The 17,459-nt window shown below is 39.6% G+C and overlaps 1 long non-coding RNA gene across 1 annotated transcript in view; it reads left to right on the top strand.

Moving 5' to 3' along the window:
- LOC117975665 (uncharacterized) overlaps positions 1-17,459 on the top strand; it is a 424,328-nt gene that overhangs the window by 110,049 nt on the left and 296,820 nt on the right. The window lies entirely within an intron of this gene.

Here is a 17,459-nt window from a genome sequence, read left to right as displayed (position 1 = left end):
CTTTGAAGACTGGCAGTGTCCCAGATAGTGACTCCATCAGACTTGCTCATAAATTGAACAGAATGTTGAGCAGAACCAAACCCCAGACAGACCTGTAACACGAGGGAGACGGAAATGTGTGCCGCCATAGCCTCTGCAATTTGATGGATGTTTGTTAGTGAACAGTGTACTCTTGACTGCCTGGCTGATATTTTCTCACCTCTGAGTGTTTCCTAATGTGTCACCATTAATTGGCACCTGGAGCTTCTCTAGCTCTTTTGTCCCTCAAATTATAGGATCTTGGTTCTATTTCTCCTTCTTAGGAAATGCTGTGCTGTATACATTTTTGTTACAAAAGTTGCACAGTGGGCTCTTCAAGAAAGGCCTCTGGTCCAGGGATGTTGCCCCAGGTGATGGAGGACACACGACGGAGGAGGGTGGCAGGGATAACCTGGAGGAGGTGCAAGACTGAGAAGGGCCTGGCCTACCCTGGGCGAAGGCTGCACGCTGTAGGCACAGGTGCTATGTTAGTTCAGAGCACCAGCAGAGGCACTGTGGGATCCTCAAACATGAAAGCCACAAACAGCTTGCCCCTGTACATCCTTCCACAAGCTTGTATCCCATGTGCTACTATGGCCTGTACACATTTATATCAAATCTTAAAAGATAGGGAATGGTAAAGGAAATTCACCTGTACCATTATACTGGTATGATATGGCTTTCACAGGTCCTATGCAACACTGCCAGAGATGGATGGTGAGAAAGTTGGATGGGTGAATTTCGATCATTTAAGAACTTATCCCTACTTGAAATTCATGGGTAGATGAGGTGTATCTATGTGTTTTTATAGTGGAGTATGTTCATTTTGACAGGTTCATTGAGCACAGACATATTAGAAAATAACAAAGGAAAGAGGATACTTTTTGTCAGTGGTATTGTCTAAAACATGAGAACACTTCAAGACCAAGACCAAGATGGGGGTGTCTGGCTTATGGTCTTCAGAGAAGCAGAAAGTCGTGTGCATGCAGAAGCTGAGGGCCACACAGCAAGCTGTGATTTCATAGCAGTACAGAGTTGTGTTTGTTCCAGACTGCGCTGGCCTTGAGGAAAAGACAAGGATGTGTCCAATAATTATGATGAGACTGATTATCTAACAAAGCTAGTAGGGGTTTATCTTAATGTCCTTCCTTAAGGTTCCTGTAGCTTCTGTTTTGTTCTGAGTAGCTTTTGAAGTTTCTCTGCTCTGTGAGAGTCCCATCTCTAAACCCATCTCTAAACCCAACGTAACTGACCTGGGTCCTCTCCCAGCTCTGGAAAATTACATTTTCTTGGACAATTGACTTAATTTCTTTCTTACATTTTAAAAAAAAATCTATGTGGTGAGGGTTTTGAAAGTACGTACTTCAAAGAATTATTTAGAGTAATAAGTAAAATAATTCATATGCTTACAATACTGCCAGGTACGCTGGAGCCATTAATAAATATTAGCCACTCTTCTGGTTGTTTTATGTTATTTAATTTTGTCATTATTGGGTGTGGTTTGTGACCGATTCTCTGCTCCATCTAGCTTCACTTCTCCTTGCACTTACCTAAGGGTCTTTAATAAGTTTAGAAAAGTAGATCATGGTTATTTCAATTCTTCTTCTTACCAATATAAAGTTACAGTGGATGGATTTCCCTCCTACCTGAAACAACTAAAGACACAGTCAGAATGTGAAACAGGGGTTTTCTGACACTGGGCATCAGCCAGTACAGGACAATGACCATCGGAGGTGGGAAACAGCATCAGCTCTGGAAGCCCCGCCACCTCCTGCCGGGAGAGTGTGTTCAGGCTGCTGTGCAGCGGGGGTTCCCCAGGAGGACCTGGCTCATCCTTGCTCTGAGGAGGTGGGGCTGAGAACCCGTAGAGGCCGAGTGGATAGAGCATCCCAGGAGGGTACCCAGGAGGAGAGAGCTGCACAGAGAGAGGGAGCTCTGAAACTCGCAGAGGCCTCCCTCAAGCCTTTAGCTGAAATACATCATGGGAGCACCAGGAAACTACCCTAGGCTGGGGAAAGAACCACTCAAAAAACCTGGAGGAATAGCCCTGGAGCTCACACAAGGCCATGAACATCATGTATTCCCACCAACCAGGGAGAAAAGTTCTTGTAATTCATGGGACATCATCAGGGCACACAGAAGGGTATTGCCTCAGCAGGAGGCACATGCAGCCCTAAACTAAGGCTGTTTTGGCCCCACCTAACAAACAAAAAAATCTGTCTGTCTGTCTGTCTGTCTGTCTGTCTATCTATCTATCTATCTTGAAAAGAAGGAGATAAACAGATCTCCCAAGACAGATCTAAATATATAGACACAGATGATAGAATTAGTAAATAAGGACATTATAATGGGAATTGTAGCTGTATTCCATATGATCAAAAAACTGTGGAAAGAAAATGAGCCTGTTATCAGCAGAGACTTAGAAAATATAAAGATAAATCAAACATCTGGTGTTGAAAGTGACAGTGGCAAAGGTGAAAAATATACTAAGTGAGGTCATTAGCAGATTAGACCTTGCAGAGGAAAAGATTAGTGAACTTGAAAACATAGAAAACTATCCAAAATGAAACACACAGAGAACAAAAGACAAGAAATGAACAGTGTGGTGATTTGTGGCACAAGTGCAAGTGGCCTCATGTATGTATAATTAGAGTTTCTAAAGGAGAGAAGAAAGGAGAAGCAGAAGAGATATATTTGAAAAGTGATGTCCCCAAATGTCTCAAATTAATGAAAAATATACACTTGCTGATCCCAGCAGCTCAACCACTCCAAGCATGTGCATGCACATGCACACACACACACACACACACACACACGAAGACAAAGATGTTGAGGCATGTCATAATCAAGTCGCACAAAGAAGCCCTCTTCGCCTAACTTTCAAAAGTTTGGCATGGAAGCAGGTGTTTTAATTTTGCTCCCAAAAGGCACCTGGCTGTCTTTGTTTCAGTCCACTGTGAGGACTGTGGGGCAGACGGCCAGGACTTGGTCCGGAGGGTCACCATATGACACCACCTTGCATGGCTTATTGCCCTTGCTTCTCTTTGGGCTGAACACAAACTGCTGCCCGCAACTTGTCTCCAGGCACTTCGGGTCTCTGCCCACTTTATCTGGAGCTCTGGGGCTCCCTAGGCCACACCATCTTCTTTGGCTTTCCTCCCCCTGCCTGGATACCCTTGTTATGGTCTCAGTTTGGATGCCCACTACAAACAGAATCTCTAAGGACCTGCTCTAATATTCTATGTGCTTGTGCTGGGCAAAGTGTACACACCAACCCTTCCTGTCTGCCCCCGTAGAAATTTAATTGTTGCTTTCACTTTACTGTTCCTGACTGACACCTAATTCTCATGGCCACTGATGGACATAATCATTGTTAAACCTGTAGTTTGTAGCCAACTTAACCGTACTCCACGTAGGGGCTGTAGAGATCACGATTATCCCCGTGGACATGATATGTTTTATTTCATGAGAAGACTTTGCACTTGCTTTTCCCTCACCTGGAAACATTTCCCTTTGCACTTCACCAGGCTTCGGGCTTTCCACTCCGCATGTCTCAGTCCAAGCTCTCACAGTATCACATAGATTTCACTGCTGTTTCCTAGCGCAGCACCATTTCTTTCCATTGAAAACCTGATCACATCTCATAGTGGAGCTCGCTTTGATACAGTGCTCTCTTTCTCTTTCTCTCTGATTCATAAAAATGGTAGGGGCATCAGGAAGATAGGGAAGAAGATACTTTAGTCATGAACCCATAATGCTGCGTCTCAGTGCACGGATTCACGCTGTCCACCAACATTGCCCCACTGGCCCTGCGAGGGAAAGCTGAAACAACTGCCTTCCTCACACCTTCTGAAGCATAAAATGGAAACCTCCAGTTGATTACACAGCTCACTGTCAAACCTCTACCTCATATTTTACCCTAGACACAAACTTGGTTAATATTTTATGAATTGCTCATCAGTATGCACAGCAATAAGGGCTGTGGCAGAAGGCTGAGGCTGTCGCTTGTGCCCTTTTGAGGATTTTATAAGTAAATAAAGTTGCTTGAAAAATAAAAAAAGCATAATTGCTTGCAGGGTATGCCATATATAGAATGAACGCGTTTGTGAGTGAAATGGAAGAGACATAATATTCTTGGATAAGAATGGGGTGTGTTTAAGAAAGGAGAATATACCCTTGTCACGGTGTCATAAATAAATTAAGTTTTGGCCTGACTGATAAAGATACATAAATTTTAGTCTTGCTGAACATACAGAAAAAATATGAGAATTGGTAAACTTACAAAAATGCTGTCAGTGAAAGACATTTTCATATACTTATGATTTTAAAATACAATAAAGAATGATTTGGTTATGAGATGCAAGTAATTTGGAAATTATAGAACGTGTTAGGTGGGTGATTTATTTTGCATTAATTAGAAGTTAGGGATAATAAAAAGATATTATTATAAACAAAGTATTATTTAAAATAGCTCAGTCATATAAATTATTACTTAGTAGAGTTTAGGAAGTATTTTCACTGCACTTATGTGTTCCTGTACACAGATAGTGGATATATTTTTGGCTTCATGAATTTTATTAGAATATTTTGTTCATCAATTCTGTTTTGTCTTCAACATATACAAATACATTGAAGACTCTTTATATATTCAAACAATCTGCTGTTAGACATTACATCTTCTGTGAGGAACATTTAAATGTGTTTTCTCTCCTTCCTTCCTTCAATTTCTCTCTCAAGCAAATTTGCCCTCCTCTGTATTGAAGTAATATGAAATACTTAGATAATTTAAAAAACATACAAACACTGTATTTTGGAAGGGGGCATATGAAAACACAATCTTCCCTATGCTGAGGAATTCTTTGGAATAGAAAATACAATTCCAAGAGTGAAAAGGGATCTTTATAACAACAAATTTAATCAAGAATAAAGATCCATGGTGGTGAATATAATAAAGGACAAAGAACTTGTTGGTTACAATTTACAAAACTACAACAGATGAAGCATATTAATAAGTCTGCTAGAAAAATAACACTGAAAAACCATGAAAGAGACTTTCAAATCCTTTGAAATCCCTAATTGGTTAATCCCTGGGAGTTTAGGGTTATTTTCCCCATTTATATAGATGAGGAAATTGAGGGATTCTATGGCTTAAGACCATGAAATGAGCAAATAAAAGAGTAAGGCTGGAAATCAACAGCTCTGCGTTCATGCCACAGAGAAGAGACAGCTCCCAGTTTACAGAAAACAAAATGAAGCGGATCCATTCCTGTTTACTGAATAACGGGTTCCGTTGACATATATACGGATTTGCAACAGACAAAATCTGTTTTTTCTCACTCTAGTTTCCCCTACACAAAGCACAGTGCTTGGTACAATAAACCTTTGTTAAATAAATGGATGTAAAAAAAAAAGCAGATAGACAGGCTTCTGAGACAATGCCCACGGTGTGTCATATAATCTCTGTTATCAAATGTTCTACCACTATGTTTCCAAAGTGAACCTGATCACGCAGGCAACATTGATGAGCACCATGGCCCATTCAAATGGCCACTTTTGACACTAGCCCAGAAGTGGCCAGGGATTACTTTGGAAAGGCAGCGTGCCTGTGAAGCCATGAGCAAAGGGTTGACTCTGGGCTTCTCAGTCTCGTCCCACCCTAGTTACTAAAAGGTCATTTTATTTGTGTTTTTGGACTGGACAACATACTGTTTCAGAGCTAACATTTCCCATGTACGTCTTCTTTTCAACTTCTTGAAATGGTACTGGCAGCAGTTACTCACTGCTTGGACCTCTGGGTTTTTAATTGAGATTGTGATCCATGAAAATGTATGTGAACAGCAAAAGCTTAATCATTGAATGTGCTGCTCCCCTGTCCCCTTTGCCTGACCTTCCTGTTGACTACGTAACGTGGCCAACTACCCTGACTGCTAGCATTTCATACAAAATTATTTTTTCAACTTAACAATGGATTCAGAAGGGACAGTGCCTAGGTCCCCACATCTCTGTCTTCATATACTATGGTAAATCTGACCAACTCCATCTTGTGTTCGTTCTTCAAGTAGAATTAGCTGCTGAATTAGAATTGAATAAAGCCAGATGAAATGCGACCGAACAGAGGTGTGCCAGATGTAACAACTGACAGAATGGTTTAGCCTCAGAGGAGTGAGGCCAAGCAATTGCTGGAAGAGCATTTTCCCCTTCAGCATCTCAGCATGAAATACTTTGGATAAGGAGGCCTGTCTGGTTGGTTCCAAGTTAGAAAATATATACAGACATTAACAGAAAAGCAAATAGCAGGCCATAGAAATTATGAAACAGTGTCAGAAAGCTGCCAAAAATGGATATCCACCAGTAAGATCAGAAAACCTCCCGTGCCAGGGTTGTCTTCTGGAAAGACGGACAAAGAGAAACACACTTCAGTCAAGGTAATGCTTTTATTGACAGTTACCAGAGGCTGGGAGGAGTGAAGAGAGGTTGGTTAATGGGTAGAAACATAGAATTAGTTGGAAAAAATAAGTTCCAGTGTTTGGTAACACAGTAGGGCGACTATAGTCAACAATAATTTATTATATATTTCAGAATAGAGGAAAATATTTTAAATGTTCCCAGCACAAAGAAATGATGAATGTTTTAGATGATTAGGTGATAATTACCCTGATTTGGTCATTACACATTGTATGTGAACATCAAAATATCACACTTTCCCCATCAACAGGTTCAGTTATGTGTCAATACAAATTTTAAAATAAGTACAAAGCTACTGATGAGTGTTTAGTTTTATTTACAAAATTTTTCAAATGTGGGTAAAAATTTTTCAGCCTACCAGCTAAATTTTTTTTATATTTATTCACAGCAGCATTAAATTGGTACATTAGTGATTTCCATTCTTGCTTTGTGACAGAAAAGTACATTTGTAATTATATTTATATAAACATTTCAATCTATTATCAACAAAATGTATTTTAATGCACTTTAATTTAAAAAACAAATCCACTCAGCCATGGTGAAAAAGGGTTATGCGAGGAAGGGAGAATGCTGCAGAGCTAAACACTGAGAATGAAACAGAACTCCAAAAGGCAAGACAATTACAGCCCGGAATCCTCCTCCTGAGGCTTCCTTCAGTCTTTTTCCTTCACTCATTGGCCCCTGTCCTCAGAGACATGCCATCAGCAATGACAAGAACAGCTTAAAAACTTGTTTAGATTTTCAGCCTCCCTCCAAGTTATCCCAGCATTTCTCCTTTATGACTCCATATACAAGACCGGGCTCCCGTTTCTTGAGTTCATTTGGTGAACTGAGCCAGCTCCAGCACAGCACAAGGCTGCCTGTCAGGGCTTAACAAGCATTTGGTCTCACTGCACCTCCTTTAGATGGAGCTAACATGGTAGCCTCCATTTCATGTCGGGTGTCACATTTGGCAAACACGGGTTTGAGTTTCGATTCTCAGTTCTTTCCTAGCTTCAGACAAATTCCATCTACTACTAGTGATCATCGGGCGTACCTCAGCCCACTGTCTTCCGGTCCCTCGCTTTTCCAGGCAGGGAGGGGGTGTCTGAAGCTTCTGTCTTTCTGCGTCTCTGAACAGGCACTGGCTGTCTTCATCCCCTGCTTGTCAGGCACATTGCCGAGGACTGTGTCCTATTTCTGATCATACCCCTCATATTAGAGAGTGTCATGGGCAAATGGAAGTCTAACAAGGTGCTCCTTTCTCCTTCTTCTTCTTCTTTTTTTTCTTCTGTCCTGACCACCTAAGCATGAAATTGGATTCAGGTCTGACTTTCTGCCTTGGATCTGTGCCTTAGAGATTTGTGGCCCTCCTTGGATCCACAGAGGGAAAGGCTACCATTCCTACCAGGGACTCCCTGAAGGCCAGCGGTCCTCCCCTTCCCTGGTCTTGCCCTTGTGGGAATCCATCATGACTCTAGATGTGTGGTTTTTGAGCAAAGTATTCACAAGTGTAAAAAATGTAATCTCAATGGTGGCTGCAATAATTGAATTTGGATAACACGTGTGAATAGGCCTAGGACAGGCCTGGTAAACACACAACAATGGTTTTCTTATTTTCTTTCTGAGGATAAATTGTTTAATCTTTAAAATACTTAAATGCTAGACATGACAACGTTTGGCTTGTAGATACTAGATTATCAAAGGTGATTTTTTTTTTTTAAAGAATGCTTGTCTCAGCCTAAACCATGACTTGAAGGACCAGAAGTACAATATATTTTCTCCCTTTTATAGAAATATAGAGGGCACCATGTGTCAAGAGCCTCAGCCACAGCCCAGCTTAACTGGATCGTAAACATTACAAAGTTTTCTGTAAACAGCCATGGTCTCAGGATATCTTTAACCTGGTTTCAATTATATGCACTATTAAAATTCTTTCAAAACCAGGCTGAAAGGAAAGGAAATAAGAGATACTAGTATACCCTGGGCTACGGAAACAGAACATTGGATGGATATATAAGACAGATCCCATCTGTGTATTCAACGCATAGGCTCAGGAATTTCTGTCTGTTTTGTTTGATGCTGTAATGCCAACATCTATCATGGTAACTAGCATAATAGATAAAGATGCGCCAAGTGACTGATTTGCATTTGAGAAGGGGGCAACTAAAACTTGAAGGACATTTTTTAAAAGCAGGATTCAATATTGCCTGAGTTTGATCTTCCAGTTACAATGCATTCGTTATTCAAAAACATTCTTAAATCTTAAATACAAGCAAACAGAAACCGATATTTCAATTTTCTTTTTACAGTTTTTATTTTCATTTTCCATTTTAGCTTTTGTAACATTATCTGAATGAAGTCACCATCACATTTAAAGTACAAGGTCAGCTGAGCCGAGAAAATAGAACAAAGAAAACAGAACAATTTTTTTTAGAAGGAAATGGCGGTATTCATATTCATAAAAGCAAATTTTAATCCAACAGCGAAAAAGGGAGTTAGAAATACAATGGATATATGTTGGGCAGTGAAGAATTCTTATTGCCATTCTTTGCTGAAAAAATTCATGGATGCATTCATCATTTTCTTCTCTCAAAAATGAAAGCAGTAAAACAAATGAGAGACCTAATTTTTAGTTCAAATAAATGAAAAGAAATGGGCCGAGATCCACTTCATTCCCTGAGAAAAAGAAAGAATACAAATGAGGTTTATTATGAGGCATTTGGAAACTAATGATCTCAAGTCAGCTGCAGGAATGCACTTTTTGACAGCACGTGGTTTATCAGTGTCGTTAGCAGAAAGCTCAGACTTGTGTTGAAGCTCAACTTCATCTAAAAGGATGTACTTTTGGTGCATGAAGTTTCAGCTACATGTGGCCTAACCTGGCCCCCATTCGCGTGTTTCTAAAGCATAACTTTGCAAACAGCTCTGAGCCACCATTTTGGTGCAGTCAGCTCATCCGTGAATGAAGTTCGACATTCCCTTGGGTCAGGCGTGTGTACTTCCGTAAGCACAGACTACACCCTGGGTGTATCATTCACCTTATTTTAAATACATGCATGTCCTCACAGGGTCATGTGTGTAAGAGTCTGGGCAGGGTGTGTAAGAATCTAGGAAGGTACCAGCAAATATAAATAAATTAACAAATGAAAGGATACGACTTAAGAATGTCAGACTACTGTTGTCATCTTTGACTTCCATCTAGAGTCCAGATGAGAAGTGAGATGTGTGTTTTCATGCCTACAATTTCACTTCTCTCTAGCCTCCCCTCTGTATGACCAGACAGAGATTTATCTAACAGTGGCTGTGGGGAAATCTTGCTGTTAAACGTTAGATTCCTTCCTAGATACGATTTTGTAGAGTGATCATGTTGTGTACAAGGAGAAACTGTCCCAGATTCCTGTGTCATTCATATGGAGACAATGTTTATTTGAAGGACATCATACAAAAAGGGACCCTAGAGGCCCACAGGTGGTCACAAATACACCATAATCCACGAGAAGACTGTGCGCTCACCTTGCTAGATTCCCAGGTATCACTTGACAGGGGCTGATCTCACTGTGCCCCCGTCCTGTTCATGATACTATTTTACACACACAACATCTCAGTACTTTGGATGAGCTATAATAATTCTGAATTAGAATGAGCTGGACTAAAGTTTATCCTTAACTAGATATGTTTAAAAAGTTATTATGTAGCAAAGAGGAATGGAGAGAAAATTATTTAAATCCATAGTATATATCATATGTCAAAAGAAAATTTGGCTAAAAACTAAAAAAAAAAAAAAAACCCTAAAAATTCTTGAAAAACAAGGAACAACATTTTAAAAAGGATTTCTCACAACGTTGGGAGAAGTATGCCAAACACGTAATGAAATTACGAAAAAAAGTTTCTCAGTCAGTTCAGCCTACTGTAACAAATTGCCACAGACTGGGTTGCTTCAACAACAAACACTTATTGCTCACAGTTCTGGAGGCTGGGAAGTCCAAGATCCAGGCCCTAGCAAATCTGGTGTCTGGCTTCCTGGTATACAGATGGCCATCTTCTCATTGTGTCCTCATGTGGCAGAAAGCAGAGGGATAAAGCTCTCATGTCTCTCCTTATAAAGCCACTAATCCCATTCAGAGGGCTGCACCCTCAGGACCTAATCATCTCCCAAAGGCTTCAACTCCTAACACCATCACCCTATGGATTAGGATTTCTGCACATGAATTTTGGGAAACACACTTAGTCCATAACACAAATGGTTGACAGATCTTTTACCATAAAATGTTAACCCTATAGAATGTGAAAAACAATAGAAATGAAATGAGTAAGAAAACAATAATAAAGAAGACATTTGCATCCCATATATGAGATAGAGGATTAATACCTCTTATAAGTAAATGTATTTGCAGATGTGAGAACATTACTAAGATCACAATAAATGAAAGAGCTCAGGAAATGAATGGAAAATTCACAATGGGATATAAATAGTAAAGAGAAATGTCTACCTTCCTAGCTACCAAAGAAATGCAAATTAAAGCAAGACCAGAAACCACTTTATTCCTGGTAAAATGTTTTAAAAAGGATAAAATCCCATACTGTTGAATATTATATGGAACATATAGTATTTCATAATAATTGGTAGAATAAACTGATAATGTTCTTTCTCAGTTAAAGCAATTGGATAATGTTTCAATGCCAACAGTTTTCATTCAACCTCTCTTCCATTCAAGAATTATTTGTTGAGCATCTACAACTTGTCGGTGACTCTACCCTATGCTGGGAATTCAATGATGAACAAGATAAACATAGTGCCTTCATGATTCTTACTGTTGCTCTAAGGAAACATGTATTAACAAATAAGATAATACATATTTTAAATAGTTGAGATGATATCTATGAGGCACAAATACTATTTTAAATACTTGGGATAATTCCTGTAAAGCACAAATACAGAATATATTATTATGAGGCTTCTGGAAACTGAAATGGATTATATATTCTGTGCCTACATTTTGCACCTCCAAGTGGGTTACAGGTTGGGACCAGAAGCCTTAGTTTAGCAAAGAAAGGGCAGTAAGCAGACTACTGGTGGACACCTGGACAGCCCAGACAAACCAGGACACATGGTCACCTTTGTTATAGAAGATTTACTCTCTCTTATTTGGGAAAGTTTCCCAAGAAAGTAAAATTCTAGCTGATGCGCTGAAGTTTGATTAGAGCACAGCTGAGTGAAGGGAATGGAAAGAGGGGAGGTCATTCCAGAAGGAGGGCAGTGAGAGGGAGGTGCTGGGAAGAAGGGAAAGAGCTGCAGTCCATGACGCCCCGCCCTGGTGAGTGCAGGAGGCTGCAGAGCCCAGAGTGCTGGACCATGCAAGGCCCGTGCATCCTGCTGGGAAGCAGCTTCTGTCTCCTAAGATCCCTGGGAAGTCGCCTTGAGAAAATTATCAAAGAGGCGTGATTTCAGTTTATAAAAGGTCACTGGCCACAGTAACCATAACATTGGAGCTAAAGAGGTGGCATGGAAAAGTGCACACCAGAATTCCAGTAAGGATAAAGCCATGATATTCTAAGTGTGAATGGATGATGAGCGGGGGGAGTCTTAAGCTGAAGTAGAAATACCCTTGCAGGTACATAGGGCTTGCCGGTGGTATTGGAGGAAATGGGTGGCTTTAAGAAAATTTATTTCAAGATCCTTGAATTCCTTAAGTAATCCTTCTTAAAATGGACCAGACTGAAGACAAACCTATGGTAACCTGGTTCCCCTTTATTACCACCCACTCAGCCAATACCATTTCCGAGAAGAACTTGGCTGGGAAAACTCCTGGCAGGTGGGGAAATGAGTGCCTCCATCTTGAAGGGAGAGCCTGAGGACACGCTGCACCCACTGCAGTCTCCTCCCTGCACCACTCAGATCTGCTTTCTTAGTCTTAACTCATTTACCCTACTGGGAACAGCTCCTCCAAGATGCTGTTTGGTCTTTGCCCGGGGAATCCATTGAGTGTAAAGTCAGTGTTACAAAATACAGAACAAAATACAGAACACAACAGCTGGTCATAGGGCTTCAAATGGTGCATATCATCTCCCTTTTTTACTGCCCATTCTAGATTCCTCCTAATCTTGGCTAGCATCTCTGCCAATCTGTGTAGCTTACTGGTGCACCCAGACCATCATCCCTAAGGGACTCAAGCTTCTGATCATTGTTCCTTTCTCAGGCTGTGCATTTGTTCAGTCATCATCAAAATCAGATAGGGGTGTATAAATGGATGCCCTAGTGGATCACCTGGGTGTCAAATACAATTTTTTTTACTAGTTCCCATTTGTGATAGGATCCCTGGTTTCTCTTCATGATCATGGTTAATTCACTTTGCTAGGATGGGTAGCTCTTCTCCTTGCTGCTGCTCTCTTGGCACAAGGAGCTTGAAGTGACTGAACGAGAGGCATAATTGAAAGTTAATGGGACTCTTGCTGTGTATCATTGTGGATGTATTTTGCCTATAGATCCACAGCGTCTCAAATTTTAGCTACAAGAAAAATACATTTTCCAGGTGAATCACTGGGGGATTGGCAGAGCCACTCCAGTTTCCACACCATTATTCATGGCCCCATGCATTCTACCTATTGAGGGCACAGCAAACAGCTCTGAGCCACCATTTTGGTGCAGTCAGCTCAGCGATGAATGAAGTTTGACCTTCCTGCCTAGTGGTGTTTGATTTGGGGTACATAACATATAGTGGAGGATGGCATCCATTGTCACATGGTATCACAAGCTTTCACCTTAGGTCTGCCTTCAAAGAGCCACCCTGTTGCTCTATCAGGCCAGCAGCCTTGTGGGAGCTGTGGTATGTGAGAGAGCCCATGAATCCCACAGTCACATGGTCGCTGCCTCTGCAGCTATGCTGTAATGTGGGTCATTTGGTTCAACACAATGTACATGAAGAAATGCCAGGTGAGATAACTCAACTTCTGTAAGTCCCTTGAGAATGGTGTGGGCTAACATTTTACAGGATAGGAGAGGTAACCTGATGGCCAGAATATATGTCAATTCTAGGCAAGACGAATTACTGTTACTTCCAAGAAAACCGACTTCCCACCACGTAGCTAGCTGACCCCCTCAAAGGTTGGTGCCATTTTGGGGAGCTCACCCTTGGTCCTCATTGCTCTCAGGTCAAATATTCTGCAGTAGCAGTACTCAAACAGCCATGGAAAAGGGAAGACCTTGCTTTTGGGGCTCCAGACACTCTTGATTCTTGAGACAGTGGTAACTCTTCTCAGGTGCTCATTGTGCCAGAGCTAGGGTAGCCAGTGAAGAGGCTGGCTGATGTCACCTGGCCAAGCCTTTCTGTCTACATGGTATCTCTGTAGTTCCTCCATGGTAAATAATATCTGATGGACATTAATGTGCAATAAGAAGATTTGCTTACTAGTGACTGTCCCCATAGATATATCTTTGCATCTTCCCTGGACATATTATATGTAATATACAGTAGCCAAGCCATTGGCCACTACCAATGAGTCACTTTAAATTCTTACCTTGCCACTTTTTTTCTACACAATGTGGATAAACAGGTGAAAACTCTGAAACTCTGCCCACTGGGAAAGTTTCTCCTCACCATTGACTTCCAGTGGCATCCTGATGGAGCTACAGTTCAGTAGCAGTTCATTTGCAGCTTAGACCCACATATAGAGTTGGCCCATTTTCCTCCCAAAGAAGTGATATAATACATGCTCTCAATATTTACTTATTAAAGGTACTTTGTTGGCCAATTCCTTGTTACTTTAATTATTGTGTGTTTATTGGACTATGATAAAATTTCATTTCTTGAAAATTCTATAATTCATATTTTGAACATAAGTTAGTTTTTATTATTCATCAGAGACCTTGCATTTTATTCAGATGTGATGTCTTTTGATGAACTTATGGGAAGCAAAGCGAGTTCCCACAGATCTGTCTATATGCAGATTCCAAGACAGGATTAGACGAGAGATTGATTGGGGTGGGTGCAGAACCCAGTGCAGAGTTCATTCAGACCATGACGCAGGCCTATGCCTATGAAAGGAGAGAAGAAAGGAAAATGGATTCAATAGCGAGAGTCTCACACTACAGCACAGTTTTAAGTGAGGCTTAGCCAGTCCAGTGAAGGGTCCTTGGATGAAAGTGACTCAGCAGAGTCTTACATCTTTATAGGAACTACCTGTCATGTTTAGTTGTTGGCTGGGAACAGCTTGTGAGGAGCATCACTGCTGAGTAATTGTGATGGTGGGTCCAGAGTGGCAGTGCCTACAGCATCAGCTATTTATGATCCCTGCAGCAGGATAGCTGAGTGATGCAATTCATGGCAACCACACCCACCTTCTTGCGCTTTTCTGCAGCATGCACATGGAGAAACAGCTGTACTGAAGTCAGGAATCAAAATCAGATAAGCCAAGGCTTCATAACTGACAGTAATACTCTCTTCTTCTCACCAAAACATTGAACAAAGTGCTGTAAAATTTTACTTTAATCAATTTAAGACTCCAGGAACAATTTTTGCAAAATCGTGTGATAAGAACATGGTACCATACATTCTGGGTAATTATAGGCAACATCAGCATAAACCTTTAATTTATGGCAGAATTCCAGCTTTCATGCATTATTTGTGTAAACCCACATCTGCTGTAAATAAATAAAGAATTTGCTGGCCTTTGCAATGTCCAGTCCCAGGTTCTCTTTCTGACAGCTGATCAAAGCATCCTAGGATTGGAGGAAGTGGATGTTCTGCTTGTTGTTGACTGCGATAGGGTAGGATTTTACTCTAATCACTGTGATGTCTGTTAAAGGTTCACTGTAAGAAAACATTTATAAATTTACCTATGTGTGTAAGTTGCCATTTTTAGCCTAAACTGAGTTTATATTATTTTCTCCTCTTTTTCATTTTCTTTTCTTTATTCCTTCTTTCTTTCCTTCCCTCTTTCCTTCCTTTATTCTTTCTTTCTGTCTCTCTCTTTCTCTTTCTTTCCTTTTTTGGGAATATAAACTTTTCCACTCTGCTACACACATTTTAAGCATAAAAATGATTTTGTAATCAATTATTTATTTAGAAAAGGGCAGGATTTCTCATGGACTTATTTGGGTCGTTTGAAGCGTCATATGTTTTGCTTTAAGGCATCTGTTTTGTGCTTATAAAGTCTGCTATTGCTTTGCTCACAGTCTTTTAGTTGATGTTAATGGGAAGTCTTCCTATATTTGAAGTGAAGACTAAGTGCTTCCTCTGAATGATAATCACAGTGTAGATTGGAAGGAAGAATTTATACTCACAATAAAACAGTAATAAGCCACAGGAACTACTTGCCATTGCTCTTTTCAAGCTATTTTTTTTTGGTATCAAATACCTAGAGACAAGGGTACACATTTTAAGCTTGAATTACAAATAATAATAAAACTACACTTTTATAAACATATTTAGGAAAATCAGCATAAATTCAAACATATTTAGAAAATTCAGCAAAAATTCAAATCCAAGAATAAGCAGAACACAAAAATGAACAGATAAACTAGCCCCAAACTGAGATTTCCTTATTCAAAGTTTTAACATCTAGCTGAAATAGTACATTTGGTAAATGCTAAAAAAAATTAGCTGTGGAATGAAAATCCTGGCACTTTTCTAATTTTTCTTAGGAATTGTAACCAACACTTCAAATAGTAATACATTCTCATAATCACAGGTAGACTAAATAGTGAAGGTCTTATTCTTGTCAGAGAATACAGATAAAAGCCAGAAAAGATGGCTTTCTCTTGCAAATGTGCAAACATAAATGCAAGAAAATAAGGATTACAAAGACTTGGGAAATTATGACATCTCCGGAAAAAAAAAAAAACAAAAAAACTAACACAGCTCCAACAATGGGCCCTAAAAAAGAAAGATCTATGAATGACAGAAAAACAAATTCAGAAAAATTATCTTATAAAAGTTCAGTAAACTTTAACCTACTTGTTTAAATAAATAATTTAATAAAATTTGGGAAACAATGCACAAACAAAATAAGAAATTTGACAAAGAAACAGAAACAGTAAAAAAATAAAAGTAAATCCTAGATATAAAGAGTACAATGACTGAACTAAAAAATGCAGCAGAAAACATCAATAGCAGGCTTTATTAACCTGAAGAAAGACTCAGTGAGCTTGAATACAGAACATTTAAAATTAACCAATTAGGGAAGCAACAAGAAAAAAATAATTAAAAAATAAAGACAGTCTGCAGTAATCATGAACACTATTAAGAGACCTAACCTACACATAATGGGAATTCAAGGAGAAGAAAGAGAAAAAAGGCCAGAAAATCCTTAGAAAACAATCGCTGGAAACTTTCTAATCTGAGCAAACAAGCCAGTATCTAGGTACAGGAAGCACAGAGGTCTCAAATTAAATTCAACCCAAAGAAGAGTTTGCCATGATACATAATAATAAAACTATCAAAATTCAAAGACAGAAAAAATTCTGAGAACAGTAAGAGATAAGAAATATATCACATAACAAAAAGTCCCAATATAAGTATCAGCATATTTCTCAGAAGAAACTCTGAAGGTCAGCCAAAAGTGGGATGATATATTAAAAATGCTGAAGAGCCAAGAACCCTGATAATTAAGAATAATTTCTCAGCAAACCTGTATTTCAGAAATGGGAGAAAAGTAAAATCTTCCTCAGACAAACAAAAGCTAAGGAAGTACATTACCACTAGGCCTGCTTTACAGGAACTGGTAAAGAAGCAATTTAAACTAAAACTAAAGGCTGATAATCAATAGCATAAAACTTAGAAACCACAAAATGTGTAAGTAATATGTAAGTAATACAGAGCAATATATAGAATACTCTAGGAGTATAATGGTGGTGTGTAAAGTTATTTTATTCCTAGTATGAGGGTGAAAGGATGGAATTATTCATAGCAGCTATAGCTAAATAAGCTGTGAAGGGATACATATTACAAAATGAGGTAAGTTCAGACATCAGAAACACACGCAGTGTGGGGGAAATA

The sequence above is a fragment of the Pan paniscus genome, chromosome 14, assembly GCF_029289425.2.
Source record: "Pan paniscus chromosome 14, NHGRI_mPanPan1-v2.0_pri, whole genome shotgun sequence".
Taxonomy (NCBI): Eukaryota; Metazoa; Chordata; class Mammalia; order Primates; family Hominidae; genus Pan; species Pan paniscus.
The sequence above is the reverse complement of the archived record's forward strand: the minus strand, read 5'-3'. Positions and strand labels throughout refer to the sequence as shown.